This window comes from Centroberyx affinis, unplaced genomic scaffold (assembly GCF_046629955.1).
Source record: "Centroberyx affinis isolate AG114_WGS23_722 - 3 ecotype Tasmania unplaced genomic scaffold, CSIRO-AGI_Caff_v1 ptg002721l_1, whole genome shotgun sequence".
Lineage (NCBI taxonomy): Eukaryota > Metazoa > Chordata > Actinopteri > Beryciformes > Berycidae > Centroberyx > Centroberyx affinis.
The window spans coordinates 28818-49622 of record NW_027280890.1 but is presented as its reverse complement, the minus strand read 5'-3'; positions in this window follow the sequence as shown (position 1 = coordinate 49622).

Genomic DNA, 20805 nt, shown 5'->3' with positions numbered 1-20805 from the left:
TTGGACGTAAGAACAAAGACGTAAAAAGAAAACTCTCACTGTCTCACTGATGTCCGTTTATCTTTGAGATTATTCACTGGAGTTTGAAAAGGTTTCAAGGATCCAAGGGTCACAACATTTTATCAACACATAAATCACCATGGAAACTTTGATTTGAAGCACCAAAATTGCAGTTATGTGGTTTTTCCCCCAATGTATTCGTAGGCAAATTATTTGTCCATTTCTCTTTGTCACCTCTTGATCTTTTCCCATCATCCAGTTCTCTGGTGCTGATGTTCCTGTTGTTTTCGTGGGAATTTCATCTCTGCTCTCTTTCACATCAGAACCATGTGCTGTTGAGACATACTGTTCCTGTTCAAATGAGGTAAACTGGCTTGTTGCTGTTCCCAACACACACACACACACACACACACACACACACACACACACACACACACACACACACACACACACAAGCACAATTAATAGAGAGGAATTTGTGTTGGTGTTGTAATGTTCTCTCTAAACTGTCACAGTGGGACCCCAAAGTCAAAATATATGTTTATAATTGCTGTTTTTGTATTTTTTTTCTTAAGAAAATTTACAGCATTGACTCACAGTCTTACAAAAGAGTGTGAGAGAGAGAGAGAGAGAGAGAGAGAGAATGGATGAGTAAGTCTGTTTGCTGCTGAATTTCGTTAGAATCAGCTGCTCTGCAAAATGAATCAAAATGGAAACTCTGTCGGATATTAGTCATGGGACTGTCACTGTAAGTCACGGTTTAGTCACGTTAAAGTCACTACATAATCATGTAGTTGAATATCGGCATTTCAGCAGCATTGAAACATTTCATTTAGAAGCCCGCTGTGGCTGAAAACAGGCACTGTGTTGATTTAAGATGCCAGAAAAGTGCTGGAGGAGAAACTTAGTTGAATCTTCACTGCTGTTGGAATATTTATCACCTGAAAGCAGGTATTAACAGATCACTACAGGAGCCATGAGACACAGAATCACTTACAGTATCATAAATATACAAGAGTTTGTCTTGGTGACATTGGTGCGGAAACATCTAGACAGCAGACTGTAAATAAGACTCTAGAGGCTTTGCAGTGTATCACAGATCTGCTGTCAGGCCCGTCTGAATGCATCATGGAGGTTTATTAAAGAACTGTCTGTTAGTTATTAAAGTCTAAATCTCTACCAAGCAGCTAGAAACAGAGAGCTAGCATCACAGTGTCCAATCCCGGACAGCATATAACCAAAAATGACCAAAAAATCAGTCAATTACCAATTTATTTCATCCTGTACTGTTTTCGTTGAAGTTTCTCATAAATTAACAATCCTCCATCTGTCTTTTTTTAAAGTTTAATTTCGCTTTTACCTTAGCTTGTAATTGATTTTCTTCCAGTCCCTGCAAATGGATGATAGTGCACCTATTTTAGAGATTCACAAGGCGTATCCAATTCCAGACACTTACTTAAGTCCGTGTCCGCGTCGAAATTAATCAAATTCTGGACACTTAATTATATTCATATACTCAGGGCTTTGATTAATAATTAAATAAATCTGATTGGCAGTTTCATACATACTAATCTCAAGCGAGTTCACAGGGCTGCCAACTCTCACGCATTGACCGAGAGACTCACGCAATTGACATTTTTCACACACTCTCACGCCACAAAAACAAATTCATAACCGAAAAGAGACACTGACAGCAGGACAGATGAGACAGAGCAGCACCGAGCAGCAGAGAGTTATTCAGACCATCTGAATAGCGAGAAATATACACAAATGTATTATATTGTAATTTCTTCCCATGCATGCTGCTCAGAGTAATCTCAGTCAGCGGCTCTTCTGTGTCTCTCCCTCTCCTCTCAGGCGGGAGTGAGAGTGAGTTGCTATGGTTACGGGGACGCTCTGTGTCTGTCGCTCTGAGACTTTCTCACGGTTCCCAATAATAGGTTTTTTAGGTTAGTATGCCTATGCAAGATCATGAATGTAAGCACCTCAATGCTGAAATCTAGTACTATAACATAATTTTACATTTTTGGTTAATATTATACAGGCTGTTTCTTGACTTAATCCAAGAGGTTAGGTGGTGTAGAAATGCAGGAAATTTGTTTTAAAGAGTAACTAAACCTCAAAACCACTTTTTCAGCTGAAAACTGCTGTAGTTGGGTATTTAGTGTTGTTGATGGATCCAGGTCCAAATTCTAACCCTAACCCTCTACTGGTTGAAACCCGGCTATTACAACTGAATTTTGCTATTGGCTATTTTTTTCTGACACCCCCATCACTGTCTTGTTAACAACAAGACAGTGATGGTTAGCTGACCGGATGCTATGGTGAGCTAGCTAACAAGCTGACATTATCTAAACACTAAATCAATCAGATGGATCAGTGATGAAATGATCAGTTCAGTCAGAAACAGACAGAAATGAACCGTCTGTTCAGATCTGTTGAGACGGACAGAAACATGAAAGCTCTCAGCTGCTGGAAATGCCTTTGACAGTCGGAGGTGTTCAGGGTCTTGCTCATGAGCAGCCAGTAAGGGAAGGGAGAGCGTTACTCATTCAGTTTCAGTGACCCTGATGAAGACCACAAGCCGAAACGTGTTGGTCTAACAATAAAGTTGTTCTATATACTACAAGTGTTGCTGGAGTTTTGACCTTTTTTAGACCTTTTTCCTTTCTCCATGCACCTTGGAAGTAGGTGAAGTTGTGCCAGAAACCCCAACTCTGCTTTCATTCACTTTCAATGCCAGTCTGGGGATTCAAACCAGCAACTTTCTGTCTTTGGGGTCAGAGAGGTTGTGTGTGTGTGTGTGTGTGTGTGTGTGTGTGTGTGTGTGTGTGTGTGTGTGTGTGCACACCACCATAACTCATCTCCTAGCAGCACCATGTGTTTCTCAGATGGAAAATAACTCAGTGAGATTATCCTGAAATGACAACACATGATAACAGAGGGAACAGCAAACCATAACTTATTACTGGGAGTGGGCGGAGAGTTGACACACACACACACACACACACACACGCACACACACACACACACACACACTCTCTCTCTTGGGTGTGTGTGTTAGTTGGGTCAAACAGGGGTTTTGTGGGTTCAAACTACCCCCTGGAGAGAGAGAGAGAGAATGTGCACGTGTGTGTGTGTGTGCGTGCCCCGCCCTAGCCTAAATTACACCCTAAGGATCATGGGTAATCATTTTGGTCCTTAAATCACAGAGAATATGAGTCAGAAGGGAAAACTGTTCTCACCGCACCGTTCTGCTCCGGGCTGCTGCTGCTGTGCATCTGCTGCACAGGAAGAATCTGCACCTGAGGATCCGGTCCGGTCTGATCCGGTCCGGTCTGATCCGGTTCTCTCATCACTCCCTCGGTCTTGGTCAGGTCCGGCTGTCCCAGAGGAAAGTGACATCCTGAATCAGATCTCTTCTTCCTCTCACTTCCTTCTCCTAGACCAGTGGTTCTCAACCTGGGGGTCGGGACCCCCCAGGGGGTCGTGACATAATTTCCAGGGGTCGCGAGATGATTTATGGGATAGCGGAGAAAAAAAATCTATTTCTACTATACATACTATATTATTATCATCATGTCTATTTTTTCAGTTTTTTCTCAACTTTTTTGCCTTTTTAGCAATACTAAACTAAGCAGAAATACTAAACAGCTTTCACTGAAACAAGCTGAAAAAAGATAAAACATCCTTTATATTGTTCTTTCTCTATGCGCTCCTGTAACGGGGGTCGCCAGTAGGCATCAAGTGGTTTTAAGGGGTCACGAGCCAAAAAGGTTGAGAACCACTGTCCTACACAGATGAGTTTCATTTGAAGTCGGTGTGAGATCCTGACCGTTTCCTCCTTAAGTCTGAAGTTTTGCACACAGTGACCTTGAACTTTGACCTTTGACCACCAAATTCTAATCAGTTCATCCTTGAGTCCAAGTGGAAGTTTGTGCCAAATTTGAAGAAATTCCCTCAAGGCGTTTCTGAGATATCGCTTTCACGAGAATTGGATGTACAACCCGAAAACATAATGCCCCCCCCCCAGCACACTGGTTAGAATAAGATTATTTCATGTCTGACCATAGAAAGACAGAAATAATGAGGTAAAAGGGTTTTAATTGATCAGGTTCATATATCATAATTAATTAAACTTTATTAATTTATCATACCATACACCTGTTTGACACAAAAAGTGTATTTTCTTGTATTTTTATATTAGACGCTCTCAAAAAGCCATTTGATTAGGACTTAAAAAACTTGTAGTGAAACCTGCTGGAGCCACCTGAAGAGTTTCATCAGTCTGGTTTCAGTGGAGAGTTTTAGTGTCCCGTGATGGTCTCAGTGTTTCAGAGGCTTTTCCACCCCGAGGAGAAGAAAACTCTGGAGGGAAACTCTGAAAACTTCTCATTTTAGCCATGAAATTGGTTGAAATTTAAAGACGTTGCACACCGGCTCAAAACGCCAGCAGCTGCTTTCTAAAAATAGAAGGAAAAGAGAGGATGAGGAGAACGGATGGATGGTGAGTCAGCTGTCTCACCTCTCTCTCTCTTTGTTTACCTCTCCTAACACAGTGACTCACTCTTAATTCATCTCTCTCTCTCTCTCTCTCTCTCTCTCTCTTCCTTTCTTTCTTCCAAAATCAAAGAGGCATTATTCTAAACCCAGCCGGACTGGATTACTCTCTCACCTGGTGTGTGTGTGTGTGTGTGTGTGTGTGTGTGTGAACCATTAGTGTCACCCGATGCTCTGGGGCAACAGTTGGAAGGCGAGTGGGTTGAATTACACACACACACACACCATCAATTATCCATCCTTACATCCATCCATAGAGAGAAAGAGAGAGAGAGAGAGAGAGAGAGAGAGAGACAGATGGAGAGAGAGTCCAGTAAATCAGATGTTATTGTGTTGAGGTCACGCTGTTTGTTTACAGGCTGGTAGAGTCAGCTTCACTTACAACAAAGAGAGAGAGAGAGACAGAGAAACAGAGAGACAGGTAGAGAGAGAGGCAGGTGAGTCAGCACTCATCTAAGGCACTTAGTCATAGTTTACACACACACACACACACACACACACACACACACACACAGTGATGCTGTCATAACAGTGAGTCAGACTGACCTCGATACTAAAGGAGGTAAACACTCTCTCTCTCTATTCTGCCTCTATCTCTCTCTCAATTCTGATTCTCTCTTTCTTCTGTCTTGTTTCTTTTTCTCTGCTCTATTTCACTCTCTTTCTGGCTCTTTCTATTCCTCTTTCTCGCTATTTTTCTTTTCTTTCTGTCTTTTTTTTTTCTCAATGTGTTTATCTATTTTCTCTCTCTGTCCCTCTCTCTCTCTCTCTCTCTGCTAAGTCTAGCAGTTGCTCCATGACTCAATGGCCACATCACAGTGACTCGGCACAAGTGAGTGTGTGTGTGTGTGTGTGTGTGTGTGTGTCAGGTCTGTTGCATCAGTGTTACACCAGCTGCTGTCTGAGCTGCAGTTCCTCTCTGCACCACTAGAGGTCAGAGCAGACTGGAGGAGAAACGTTTAACTGTTTTATCAGCGAGGCTTTCAGCACAGAGCCAAACATGAAAACATTACAAACAATTTAAAAAATAATTCATCTTGGCCTGGGAATCGTTTATATTTTTAAAAGTATGGGAAGACAACAAATAATACATAAAGTAAAATAAATAATCAAAAAGCCTGGTATTTCATCACCACAATATTAACTCTATGTATAACCTGTATAGAAATTGTTATCCCAAAAGATAATCTATGTATAAAATATAATATGTTCTATATTCTCTAAGAACTGAGGTGTGGATAAGGTTTTGGATTTAAAAAAAACTTAGACTGAAGCCCAAAGCCTCCATGTAAACTGTTATCTCCAAACACAGTGTGTGTGTGTGTGATATTTACAGGTCGACCTTCGCCTCCAGAAGAGAGGATGAAAAATGATTTTGGCAGGTTCCAGGTCTTTAAAAGTATGAAAAGTCACACACAAGAAAAAAAAACAAAAAACATAAAAAGTCACCACTACAAGATAAACTGTATCTTTCATACAATATTATATATTCTACAATATTCTAACATAGGTAAACAGTGAGCGATAAGTGTACAAGGTCCAGAAATTAAAGTCTGGAAACTTTAATGATAATGACTGACAGCTGTTGGTAGGAATCCCCCCCCCAGACTCAATTTTACATTTATTTTAAATTCATTACACTGGATAACACCACTCAGACACTGTGGACATGCAACACTTTCAATTATTTTATATCTATATTGTTATATTGTTATGTATATTGCCTATATCCTTTCTGCACTATTCTTATTCTATCATCTTTTTTAAATGACCTTCTCTTTGTTCTGCTACTGTATTGTACACTGCTGCTGTGACACCCGAATTTCCCCTAGGGGATCAATAAAGTGCATCCTTCTCCTTCTCCTTCTCCTTCTCACGCAAATAAAGCAGAGAACCATTTCTTCCAATAGTTATATAATGTGTAAATCAGCTGCGGTTTTGAAATGCAGAGAGTAAAATCCAGTTTATACCACACCACCAGTCTCTGACCTAGATCCAACTGATCAACAATCAATCATCAGTGTTGATCTATAGGACAGAGAGCTGAGGCATACTGATGAATTTGGAGGCTATATTTTAATTAAAAAAAAAAAAAAAAATCAGGCACTTTCAAGGCTGTCTATTCATTTTCCAAACCGTTTCAAACCTTTTATTTTATTTTTCCTAAAACCCACAAACTTTCAAGGATTTTCAAGGTCCATGGGAACCCTAAATCAACTATGCAATAACACCAACGATGACAACGAGACTAGAGAGAGTTTTAGGTCATAGGTATAGACTATAGGAAATGTACTTTGTTTAATGAAGTATTTATTGTTTAGCCGAAATCTACAACTACTCCATCTCACACAATAGTTGGTTTCTCTCTGATTGTGTGTGTGTGTGTGTGTGTGTGTGTGAGATGATAGTTGACTGTACAGTAAGTGGGGTTAAGTGTTCTGAGAGGAGTGAAAAAGAGAGAGGGAGGGAGGGAGAGGAGGAAAGGAGGCCATGGAGGAGTGACTCAGTGTGTGGTCACTCTGATGTGGTGTGTGTGTGTGTGTGTGTGTGTGTGTATGTTTGTGTGTGAAGGGATTTTCACTGCTCATACTGACTGAAATAACTCCTGGAATGCACTGAACATCACAGACTGATGAGATATAACAGTGCAAGAGGATCTGAGGGAGGAGTTTAATTTAAAGTATAGGCTGATACCAATGGCTGTTGAGATCCATTATTTTAATCGATACACGATCAATACAGACCTAGACTGTTAGTTTGGATGGTAATTAAATCCATGTTTCTCCATTAGTGACATCTAAAAACTTTCTATGGGTTGAAAAGACAGAAGTTGGCGTTTTGTTTGGATATTGTCCTGGCATTATCTTGGTATTATCTTGGTATTATCTTGGTATTATCTTGGTATTATCTTGGTATTATGTTGGTATTATCTTGGTATTATCCTGGTATTATCCTGGTATTATCCTGGTATTATCTTAGTATTATATTGGTATTATGTTGATATTATCCTAGCATTATCTTGGTATTATCCTGGCATTATCTTCGTATTATCCTGGTATTATTTTGAAATTATCTTGGTATTATCTTGGTATTATCCTGGTATTATCCTGGTATTATCCTGGTATTATCTTAGTATTATATTGGTATTATGTTGATATTATCCTAGCATTATCTTGGTATTATCCTGGTATTATCTTGGTGTTATCCCTGTATTATTTTGGTATTATCTTGGTATTATCCTGGTATTATCCTGGTATTATCTTGGTATTATCTCTGTATTATCTTGGTATTATTTTGAAATTATCTTGGTATTATCTTGGTATTATCCTGGTATTATCCTGGTATCATCTTGGTATTATCCTGGTATTATCTTGCTATTATCCTGGTATTATCCTGGTATTATTTTGAAATTATCTTGGTATTATCCTGGTATTATCCTGGTATTATCCTGGTATTATCTTGCTATTATCCTGGTATTATCCTGGTATTATTTTGAAATTATCTTGGTATTATCTTGGTATTATCCTGGTATTATCCTGGTATTATCTTGGTATTATCCTGGTATTATCCTGGTATCATCCTGTTATTATCTTGGTATTATCCTGGTATTATCTTGGTATTATTTTGAAAATATCTTGGTATTATCTTGGTATTATCCTGGTATTATCCTGGTATTATCTTGGTATTATCTTGGTATTATCCTGGTATTATTTTGAAATTATCTTGGTATTATCTTGGTATTATCCTGGTATCATCCTGGTATCATCCTGGTATTATCTTGGTATTATCCTGGTATTATCCTGGTATTATCTTGGTATTATCCTGTTATCATCCTGGTATCATCCTGGTATTATCTTGGTATTATCCCTGTATTATCTTGGTATTATCCTGGTATTATTTTGAAATTATCTTGGTATTATCTTGGTATTATCCTGGTATTATTTTGAAATTATCTTGGTATTATCTTGGTATTATCCTGGTTTTATCCTGGTATTATTTTAGGATTATCCTGGTATCATCTTGGTATTCTCCTGGTATTCTCTTGGTATTAGCTTGGTATTATCTTGGTATTATCCTGGTTTATCCTGGTTTTATCTTAGTATTATCCTGGTTTTATCCTGGTATTATCCTGATTTTATCCTGGTTTTATCTTAGTATTATCCTGGTTTTATCCTGGTATTATCCTGGTTTTATCCTGGTTTTATCTTAGTATTATCCTGGTTTTATCCTGGTATTATCCTGGTTTTATCCTGGTTTTATCCTGGTTTTATCTTAGTATTACCCTGGTTTTATCCTGGTATTATCTTGGTATTATCTTGGTATTATCTTGGTATTATCCTGGTTTTATCCTGGTATCAGGCTGATCTCTGCTGCTGGTATCGGTATTTCTGCATGCCAAACTACCGACCACAGTCATACTATGTAATTTAGATGAGTTTGTGTGTGTGTGTGTGTGTGTGTGTGTGTGTGTGTGCGTGTGTGTCTGGAAAATCTGTGTGCGTGTGTGTTTGAAAGTAAGTCATACTATGTAATTTAACACAGTCATCTTTTGCATTGTTAGTATGTGTGTGCATCATAAGTACTGTGTAATCTAACTCATTTTGGGTATTGTAAGTCACACAGTGTGTGCGTTTGTGCGTGTGTGTCTGTGTGTGTGTGTGTGTGTGTGTGTGTGTGTGTTCTCTACACTCTGCCTGCCATATGCTGTCCTTTTCTAACCACACGCCTACTGGAAGACCACAGGCATGCAGAGAGAGAGACTCTGATCTGAACTTTGCTCTACATCAGTGTTTCCTAAACTCTGGCTGGGGACCCAAAATGGCTCACAGGTCCTTTTTTTTAGGGTCCCAGCATGATCAGAGGGATGTACTGGGATGTTTTAATAGAAACCAGGGAGAGAGTAGAGATGTAGTGCAGGGTAAACCCACCTCATGTCAGTTTAACACCTTTTAGGCTGATGTACTGTATATAATATTTATGACATAAATTTCTAGTGTTTATCATAGTAAACAGCATCATACTGACATGAGTTACATGAGGATGTTAAAGCAGTTCTGTGTATCATTTGTGTGCACACGGGTGTGCGTGTGTAAAATCTGTGTGCGTAAGTGCACTTGTGTTTTTTTTTTTTTTACTTTTTTTACTTACCTTTTTACTAATTATGTGATTTAATATTGAATGACGAAGTGTGCGAGTACACGTCTCTTTATTTGTGTGTGTTTGTATCTACAGTATGTGTGTATCTTACCTCAGTATTCTATAGCCCGCAGATTGAGTTACTGTGGTGGGCACAGCATCTGTCTGTCTCTCACACACACACACACACACACACACACACACACACACACACACACACACACACACACAGAGCAGCTGACTTACTGATAGTGGCCTCAATCTCAAATTTCCGAGAACAAAGTTTTATCTGAACAACAATAGATGGGAGAGAGAGAGAGTGTGTATGAGTTAGCGCTGAACCAGAAAAGATGATCTTTGTGTGTGTGTGTGTGTGCGTGTGTGTGTGCGTGTGTGTGTGTATACGTGACAGAAGATCTTTTTGTGTCTGTGTTTGTTAGAGAGATGCTAGTGTGTGTGTGTGTGTGTGAGTGATTGAAAGGGAGACAGATGAAATCCAGGTGTGTGTGTTATGAGTCATCCTGTATTGTCATGGTGACAATAGGTGGAGTGACATCACCTCAGTATGAGATATGAATTGAGAGATATTCTGCTGTTTCATCAACAGTGAGTTAAAGGAATAGTTCATCCAAAAATTAAAATTCAGTCATTATCTACTCACCCCCATGCCAGTAGAAAATCCGATAAAGTTTTTTAGTCGATGCAAGCTTCCCTTGGGTTTCCAGGTGAAGTAAGTTGCAGAGCTCTCCTAAACAACTGATGTTGCTGGGGACCGTTTCAGACTTCAGGTGTTCAGGTTTTAAAAAATAATGGAAAATAACCATAAAATGGCTCCATACCGCTCGTCCAGCATGATCCAATTCTCCTGAAGTCAACCGATCCCAAACTGACTTGAAAAGACAGACATTTACACCATTATTTAGCTGAAATCGCCACTCTGTTGTTTTCAAAAAACGTCAGGAGTGCGCACGCACCCTGGAAACTCCATAGGAAACACTACTGCGAATGACCAGAAACAAGACTTACGGTTTTGCCATTTAGCCTTCAAAATAATAGCGCAAGAATTTTAAATAGGTAGAAATACTCTTTTAAACCAACTACTTTGTATTTAATCATCAAATTCAATAAGTGAGCACACATATTAATGTTTGACAGAACAGAGACTAAAGTGGTAGTCTCTGTTCTGTGTGTATTCTGCACAGTGTAATACATGCAGCAGTTAAAATGACACATATTATGGTATTTTTCATTATTATTATGACATCAAATATAAAAAAAAAGTAACCCATACACTGATGAATCTTGTTAGCAATGTGATGGGGACCAATAACAAGAACTTCAGTTTTGTCAGGGTTTAGCTGAAGAAAATTTAGAGCCATCACAGTCATGAAGAGTGACTAACTTATTAAATTGTAGGGATGGGTCATGATTTTCGAATTTTCGAATAGTCATTAGGGCTGCAACTAACGATTATTTTCATTGTCGATTAATCTGTCGATTATTTTCTCGATTAATCGATTAGTTGTTTGGTCTATAAAATGTCAGAAAATGGTGAAAAATGTGGATCAGTGTTTCCTAAAGCCCAAGATGACGTCCTCAAATGTCTTGTTTTGTCCACAACACAAAGATATTCAGTTTACTGTCATAGAGGAGGAAAGAAACCAGAAAATATTCACATTTAAGAAGCTGACAGAGAATTTTGACTTATTTTTCTTAAAAAATTACTCAAACCGATTAATCGATTATCAAAATAGTTGGCGATTCATTTAATAGTTGACAACTAATCTATTAATCAATTAATCGTTGCAGCTCTACATTAAATTATAAAAAATCGAATAGTTTATGTGACTATCATCTTGTCTTAAAAAGTATATTATCCCTTGTTTTTAGCGGCACCTTCCGCACATGGGCAGTATAGCGCTGTGAGATGGGCTAGATGCTACAAACAGTAAACATGCAAAGACTGCTGCAGCTGTCAAAAAGTTCTGTGTGGAACTCCTTCGAAAAAATAAACAAAAATGAGGTGCAGTGCAAACTCTGCCAGGTAAAGCTAGCATATCACAAGTCTACAACAACTATGCACAGTCATTTGAGAGCGAAGCACCCAGCAGACGGTGGGGGCCCATCCACACATCAACAATCAACAATGGCTAGCTTTGTCATCAGATGTAGTAAGTTTGATGACAGACGTGCAGAGCAAACAACGGCCCTCACCTCAAAGATGATAGTGAAAGACATGCTTCCCATCAGCTTTGTCGAAGACGAGGGTTTTCGAAGTTTGATGGCATTTGTTGAGCCCGAGTTTACGGTCCCATCAAGAAAATCCATTACCGCAAGACTGGAGGAACTATATGATGATAATGCAAGTGAGCTGCGCACTCGGTTAACGAGTGTTGAAAAACTGTCTCTGACCACAGATTCATGGACAGCACTTACAACTGAATCATATGTAACGGTCACCTGTCATTACATACTCAACTGGGAAATACAGAGTGCTTCTACTGAACACTGGGGAATAAACGGAAAAGTCACAGCATGCGTACATGACAACGCTAGCAACATGGTGCTAGCCAACACTGAATGCCTGGAATGGGACTCTCAGCCTTGTTTTGCACATTCACTCCAACTCGCTATAAACGACGGATTCAAGCTTCAACACATAAACCATGTGGTTGGATCTGCCAGTCGTCTGGTTTCTCATTTCCATCACAGCACAACCGCAACACAAGCGTTGAAACAAAAGCAACAACTTCAGAGCTTGCCTGAGCACAAATTAGTGCAGTACTGCCGAACAAGGTGGAATTCTATTCATGACATGTTCCAGCGACTACTTGAGCAAAGATGGGCAGTATCTGCAGTCTTGTCAGACAGAGCGTTCACCAAACTATCAGATGCACGAACCCTAGAATTGACAGAAGATAGCTGGGGTGTTATGGAGGAGCTCATACCTGTGCTTCACTCACTGAAATGTGCTACTACTGCGTTGTGTGGAGAATCCGGAGTATCCATCTCCATGGTTTACCCGGTTACAGCAGCTCTTCTGTCAAAACACCTCAAAGAAACCCAGGGAGAGTCACGCAAAGTGTCTCAATTCAAGCACACCGTGTCAGCTTCACTGGAGCGGCGACTTGCACCTGCAGATGTCAGCAGTGCTCGCAAGGTTGCATACATCGCATCCTTCCTGGATCCGGGCACAAACACCTGAAGTTCACAACTGATGAAGTTAAACTTGCTGTGCAGGCTAAGGTGTGCGATCTCCTCTCGAACAGCTCCGAGGGCGTGGAAGAGATGGTCGCAGTTGAATCAGACGAAACTGAGCTGTTGGCCAAAAAACCACGAAGTGCCTCTGCCATCGCAGTCCTGTTTGGTGAGGATTACAACGTGGAAACAACGGACACAACTACTGAACTAAACCAGTACTGCCAGGACAAGAGCCCACCCCTCCACATCGATCCCATGTACTGGTGGAAAACCAACGAAAACAAATATCCCCGACTGGAAAAATCAACAAGTGCATACTTGTGTGTGCCTGCAATGTCTGCCACCAGAGAGAGTGTTTTCCACTGCAGGACTTATTGTAAACAGACTGCACTCCCGTCTTCATCTCAACCATGTGGACATGCTCATTTTTCTAAATAAAAATATGGAATAGGCTACAGGACGTGTTAAAAATTAATGTTCATGTTCATGTCAGCATTGCCGTCACTCAGGTATGTTCAGAATTTAGACATGTTCAAAATCATTATCAGTATCATTATGGCTTAGTTGAGTTCAGTGCACACTTTCCCCTGATGTATTAAACAGTTTGTTGTGATAACGTTACTGACTGAAACGATAAACTCGCACAAGCACCTTTTGAGCTGTATTAACACTGATACGTCGCTATATGAGAAATACAGAAATAAGTATAATTTTCCCTTATTCGGTTGTGCCGTTTTTGTTAGCTTTTGTTAGGCCTGAAGAGTCAGGACCATGTTGCCTTAAACATACCGAGTTGTATGACAGGCTGATTCCCAATAACCTGTCCTGTGGAAGAGAAATGATCCATTTCTGTCTGTGTGTTTTATGGGGAAGGAGGTGACGCAGTTCATTATACCCTGTGTTTTATAGGGTTTTTGGGTTTAACAGTTTAAATAGATTCTGTTGTGGATTCTAGCTCATTTAGACAAGCATTGCATCACTACAGAACATGACATCAAAATAAAAAGACAGAGTTGTGAAAATCGTGAATGGCTCTCTCTCGCTCTCTTTGTGTGCCTGCATCCGTGCGGGGGGTGGGGGGGGGGGAGTGTGTGATCTTCGAAGAATGGTCGAATAGTTCCCAGTGAATATCGAATAGTATTTTTGCTTGAAATGCCCATCCCTAGTAAATTGTAAATTTGGCTTTACAGAAAGATACAACTGTGTGTCATCTGCAAAGCAATGATAGGAGATACAGCCAAAGCAACTGATAATATGGCCCAAGAGAAGCATAATGAAAACAAAATAGGTCCAAGGATTGACCCTTGGGGAACCCCACATAACAGAGAAGCAGACAAAGACACATAATTGGCAATAGATACAGCAAACTTTCTGCTGGACAGGTAGGAGGAGAACATGTCAAAGCATTTCCAGAAATACTAATACCATTTACTCAGCCTATCAACTAGGATGGCATGATCAATGATATCAAAAGCTGCACTCAAATGTAGTAACACCAAAATAGAAGATTCACCATTATCAGCTTACGTAAGTATTTTGCTAGTGACTCTTAACAGAGCAGTTTCAGTACTGTGTTTTTGGCAAAAGAAAGATTGAAATTTATCAAAGATGTTATGTCCTTCAAACACCTAGGAGCTGCTCAACGACTACCTTTTCTGGAATTTGAGTCAGTCAGCAGGTTGGAACATGTGCCTGGTGAATCAGGACAAGAAGATAAAGGCATGATGCTCTGATGCCATTGATTTTGTCAACAAAAAAAACAAAAAAAAGAGGCAGAAACAACAGAAGAGCCAGCAAACATAGCTTATAGCATATTACATACATACACAGAATACAGAAAGATATCAGTCGACAATACCCAGTGAACAATGAGAAAGCATCGTTTTCAAATAAAACACACCCCTTGTCTGATAAAGCTCCACCAGATCTGACACAACTGAGACAAACCAGGAAACAGTGGTTGTTATTCTTCCTCTCCTCACTGAGAAGAGACACACTGAGAGACAGACGATAAGATTCACCTTCAGACCAAACCCACGACTTCCACTGAGGGAGGACAGCTACAGGAGGGAATACTGGGATACTGGGATACTGCCACTTCAACCTGCTGCTGACTAAGCATGAATGTGAGTTACAGAAACCGTGACTCAAAGTGAAAGTAACTTTCAGGGAACTTTCTAGAAGACGAAGTGGTACCACAACTGACTGATTCCCTGTTTGAGCTGTCTGTCCGGTGTGTTTTCAGCCTCACTCAGAGATAAAATGTCTTCCAGATCAGAGGAGGATCTCTCCTGTCCTGTCTGCCATGACATCTTTAAAGATCCTGTCCTCCTGTCATGTAGCCACAGCTTCTGTAAAGCCTGTCTGCAGGAATGGTGGACAGAGAAACAAATACATGAGTGTCCAGTTTGTAAGAGCATATCTTTACAGAGGGAACCACGTTGTAACTTGGCGTTAAAGAACCTGTGTGAGGCTTTCTTACTGGAGAGAGATCAGAGAGCTTCAGCAGGATCTGAGCTTCTCTGCAGTCTGCACTCTGAGAAACTCAAGCTCTTCTGTCTGGACCATCAGCAGCCAGTGTGTCTTGTCTGTCGTTTCAGAAAAACACACCAACCACAGATTCAGACCCAGCTGAAGACGTCTCGTTCCTGCAGAACTACAAGGCTACAGTGGAAAGAGTCCAGCGCCCCCTGCTGGAGGATCCACAGCTGGTCTCAGGAGCTCTGATAGACGAGGCCAAACACCTGGGCAACCTGAGCTTCACAGTCTGGGACAAGATGAAGGAGATGGTCTCCTACACTCCTGTGATTCTGGATCCAAACACTGCCTATCCAGAACTCATCCTGTCTGAAGATCTGACCAGTGTGAGATATGGAGAGATTCAGCAGCTTCCTGAAAACCCAGAGAGGTTTGACTACCACCGCTCTGTCCTGGGCTCTGAGGGCTTCAACTCAGGAACTCACAGCTGGGATGTTGAGGTTGGAGACAATACATACTGGGAACTGGGTGTGTTAGTAGAGTCTGACCAGAGGAATGAAGATACATGGTCTGGATTATGGAGAATAGGGTTCTATAATTAAGCAATATTACACGAGAGGGTGTGCTTTACCGTTATTATTGGCACGACAGTGATGCGGTCAGGACCGAGGCACCGAGGTAAGCAGGCTTTCAAAATAAGAATTAGATTTTTGAAAATGCACTTACAGCTACACAGGCTTGCTAGCCTGCTTGTATTAATTTACCACAGAGATTAGCGATTAGTTAGCCTGCTTTGCTTTTATTAGACTAGCTCATATTAGCTGCAAAAATATTTCTGAGTAAAGATAGTTGCATGGTTAGCTGTATAACATACATAACTGTATAACGTCTGACAACAACAATGGCGTACATGTTTGTTTCTTCACACCGCGGCCTCATCAGCTTTCTGACCGTCCGGTCGGTCTGGAGCGTCCTCGCATCACATTTCAACTGCCTGCATCATTTCTGTGTATTTTTTGATACTTGAAACCGTTTGGCCGCTCCGCACTAAAGACGTTGACGACGAAAACGTACAAAAAATAAATAAATCAAAGAGCAAGAGGCAGAGATACCAATTTCTCCTCCAACAGTAGCCTCAATAAACCCGAACGCAATGCAACCAGAAGACATGCTGGGTTTAAGCTTCAAAAGCCCCTGGCGTGTGTGTATGTGTGTGTGTGTGTGTCACAGCATCCTCTGCATCTCATCTATGTCATCAGTTGTTGTTATTCCCTGGTACTGCATCACCGTCATGTCACCCAGGAAGTCATTGTCTGATTGGACGGTGCAGAGGATGAGGTAACAGCAGCGTAAGAACACAGCTCAGCCTTTTACCGGAATATATGTACACACACACACACACACACACACTCACTCTCTCTCTCTCTCTCTCTCTCTCTCTCTCTCACACACACACACATACAGTCCTCCTCTCCCCCTCACACTGTCTGTCTTTCTGTCTGTGTGTCTCTCAGCATCACTGTGCTATTTTGGGAAGCTTACCTCTGAATGATAAATCATTTTCAGGGACAGAAGGAGAGAGACACACACAAGCAGAGAGAGAGAGAGAGAGAGAGAGAGAGACAGAGTGGAAGAGAGAGAGAGAGAGAGAGAGAGAGAGAGAGAGAGAGAGAGAGAGAGACAGAGTGGAAGAGAGAGAGAGAGAGAGAGAGAGAGAGAGAGAGAGATGTCATGGTTGAGTTTGTCAGATCACCTTCAGACAGTGTGACACCATCAGAGTTTGTGATGATTCATGTTTGAGTGGATTTGTGTGCTTATTAAAGATGGGGACTTTTCATTGGGTTTTATTTTTATATAGTTTTCAATTTTTATTTCAATTTCAGTTTAGTTTTACTTGGTTTTCAGTCTGGGTTTGGTCGTTTGTTTTTTATTGAGTTCCAGTTCTAGTTTTAGTATTTTAATAGGACTGGTTGCTTCTTCAAGTTATAATGATATAAGTTCAGAACAGGTATTTTGTATATGTTTGCTGCAGGTATTGTGTAATACAAACAATAAATTAAAAATACTTCTGACAAATGTATTTACATTAATGTTTCTCTTTTTTACCCTGCACATGAACAAAAGACAAAAACTAAAATCACTCCACATATCATTTTTTATCTACTTCGTTTTACAGGTGGACAAGATAGTTTTAGTTCAGTTTTTGTTTGGTCTTTTATAGCCTATTTGATATTTTTTATTCTAGTGTTTTAGAGAAAGGGAGCCGGGTTACTTATCTGTTGTCTGTTTAATTTGATTCTTTTTTCTATGTATTCTACTGTATACATCAGTCGTGTGTTTAATTTGATTCTTTTTTGTCGTGTTTTTTATTGTCTTACTGTCGTCTCTTGTAAAAAGCCAGACTAGGGATGAGAATTGTAAATTAGCACAAACTATAAATGCTGTGATGCACTGCATTGGAAAACTATTCAACAAGTCTCTATGTATACTGTATCTGCCCCTATTAAATAAAATAAAAAAATAAAAAAATAATAAAAACCCTCCCGACTGGAGCGTCCTTGAGCTTCAGCAGCATGAACTAGTGTAGTGTTAAAATAACAAGTCGTGTTCATTTCATGTATTTGTGTGAGATCAGGTTGTGTCTACCACTCTTAAAGGCACAGTATGTCATTTCTGCTGCTAGGGCTCTCTCAATCAAAACAATAACAAAAGACGTAGTTTGATGACATCGTGAAGCAGCGTGGGATCATGGGAGTTTTTTTTACGGGGACAGCTTCGGCGACAGAACGCAGCAAACGGGAATGAATAATGGTGATCCATCATCAAAAACAATAGAATGTAATAAACTACAGAGCGGCTAGAGCGGCTAGCTAGCTAGCTGGCCGACTTCCTTCCTCACTCTCTGATGGATCATCTGGTGTTTCCCGTGTTTCCCCGGAAGTTAGGGGGTAAAGGGGATATGACATCATGACAGGAAGTTAGGGGGTAAAGGGGATATGACATCATGACAGGAAGTTAGGGGGTAAAGGGGATATGACGCCGTGACAGGAAGTTAGGGGGTAAAGGGGATATGACGCCATGACAGGAAGTTAGGGGGTAAAGGGGATATGACGCCATGACAGGAAGTTAGGGGGTAAAGGGGATATGACGCCATGACAGGAAGTTAGGGGGTAAAGGGGATATGACGCCATGACAGGAGACCAAATGAAACGCACCGTTACCTTGAATAAAATTACGGATTTCTCTGGGTTTGAACATTGATGGAAACATTTGGGATAATGTAAGTACACAATTAAACTAAATATATAACACAGGTCTAGTCGTTTTTAGATATTTTAATGCGGAAATGTTACATATTATACCTTTAAAGTTAAAAGTCTTTCTGCAGCCGCCCAGGTTCACCCACAACCACAAACACTCCTGTTTATACTGCAGCAGCTCAGATGGATTAAAAAGGGAGAACGGCTTCCAACCACAGACTGTAAAAACAGATGGAGTAGGGAGTCTTCTTCACCCGCTGTCTTCTGAAGAACCGTTTTGAAGCTGGAGATTGTGTTTGCGGCAGTGGTTCTCAACGTGGGGTCCGGGGACCACCAGGGGTCCTTGAGGGGGTTCCAGGGGGTCCCCAGCAAACTGATGCATTGTTAGACTTCACCATTATTTCATTTACAAGAAGTTAACACCATTAGATGATGTAGAAAAATGACTGTTTTGATCATAGTTTCTCTGTTATCTCTCTACCTGCAATACAGACAGTCATGGAGTTCTGGACAAAATCATATCTGACAATAAAAATATTCTCAGATTTGGGTTCGAGAGACAAAATCTCATCTAATGGGGGTCTGTGGCTCTAATGTGTATTAAATTAGGGGTCCTTGATATGAAAAAGAGGATCGCATCACTATTATTACAATGTTAATGTTACTTTTTTTTTAATTAAATCTAAAATATAAAGGTTGCTGTCTATACACGTTTCCATCTGGGTGATCTGATATTATTTTATGGCATTTCTGACTCACAGACTGTCACTGCCCCAGTTCCTCCATAAAACACTCCAGCAAACAAACATGAAGCAGAGAGCCGCTCTGACTGCTGAACACACACACACACAGACACACACACACACACACACACAGCAGACCGGCTGTAGGTGTGTCATGTTAAAGGTTAACTGGCACATCAAACAGTGTGATCGGCCTACCTGTTATCTGAAACCAAACAGCGGTGCTATAAAGCAGCAGGAAGGGCAGAGGAAGGCCACAGAGTCCTGTATCTACACTTCTGACAGTCAGGGCATCACAAGTTCCCAAACCCCTTCTCTGTCAGCCATGGCTGTTCAAAGGTCGCAGGAATATGTATAATAATAACAACTAATACTAATAACTTTATTTATATAGTACCTTTGAGTTTACAAAGTGCTTTTGACAGTCAAAATAAAAGCAGAATACTCAAAATTAATAAAAAAAATAATAATAATAAAGAAACGGAACAGTGTGAAACAGGAATTAAACAAGAATTATTTGTTCCATCTACTGTCTGGGTGCTTTGACCTCTGACCTTTGCCCTCTTTACTTGTTTGTAATATTAGTAATCTAGGAATTGAAAATGATTCTACTGTTGGCCTCACAGTAAGTCTCTCTGGGTAAGAGAGTCAGCTAAATGACTAAAATGCCAAAAATGTAAATGTGACTGTCAGCTAGCTGACTGGCTAGCTAACCCAGGCATCTGGTCAGATAGCGTGTTTATGCACATTAATATCCTACTATAAAATGAGGAAAACTCTGTCTGTCTGCATCCATTTTGCTCCTCAGTGGGTTGGTCAGTCAATCTGAAACTGCACATGGGCATTGAGCATTCGCACAGGCACGGACTGATGAAGCTGATTTTTCCATTTTCCGGGTCTGGACTAGTTCTGTTTATTTTCAGGATATCCAAATATTCTGTGCATGTAAATACCCTGTTTACAATAACTAGGATAAGCCCAGATCCTGAATATGAAATATGATATGGTGATATGAACCGCTATATTCTGCCATGTAAACACCATATCCTGTTTATTGTTGGGTTTGGCGAACAGCACAAACATTGTTTCCATGGAGTTGTGAGCATCAAAATTACCATATAAACTTATCACCAGCAATAACAGACCTTAACCAGGATAAAGCTCATATTCTGAATATTAATGTGCTTGTAAACACACTCAGTGTGTTGTTAACAGATCTGATTTGCCTGGTAGTTAACGTTGCATGGCCAGTTGAGCCTGCTGGCTAGTTAGCTAGCTAACAGTTTGTTCAGGTTAACTGAGCTGACTCTTCTCAAGCTACAACTCTTCATGTTTTGGAGTAGAGACTAGGGCTAAAGACAAGACAGTTTACTGTGTCACAGTAACCTACATTTGGAAACAAATCCACCTTATCACACTATTCACTT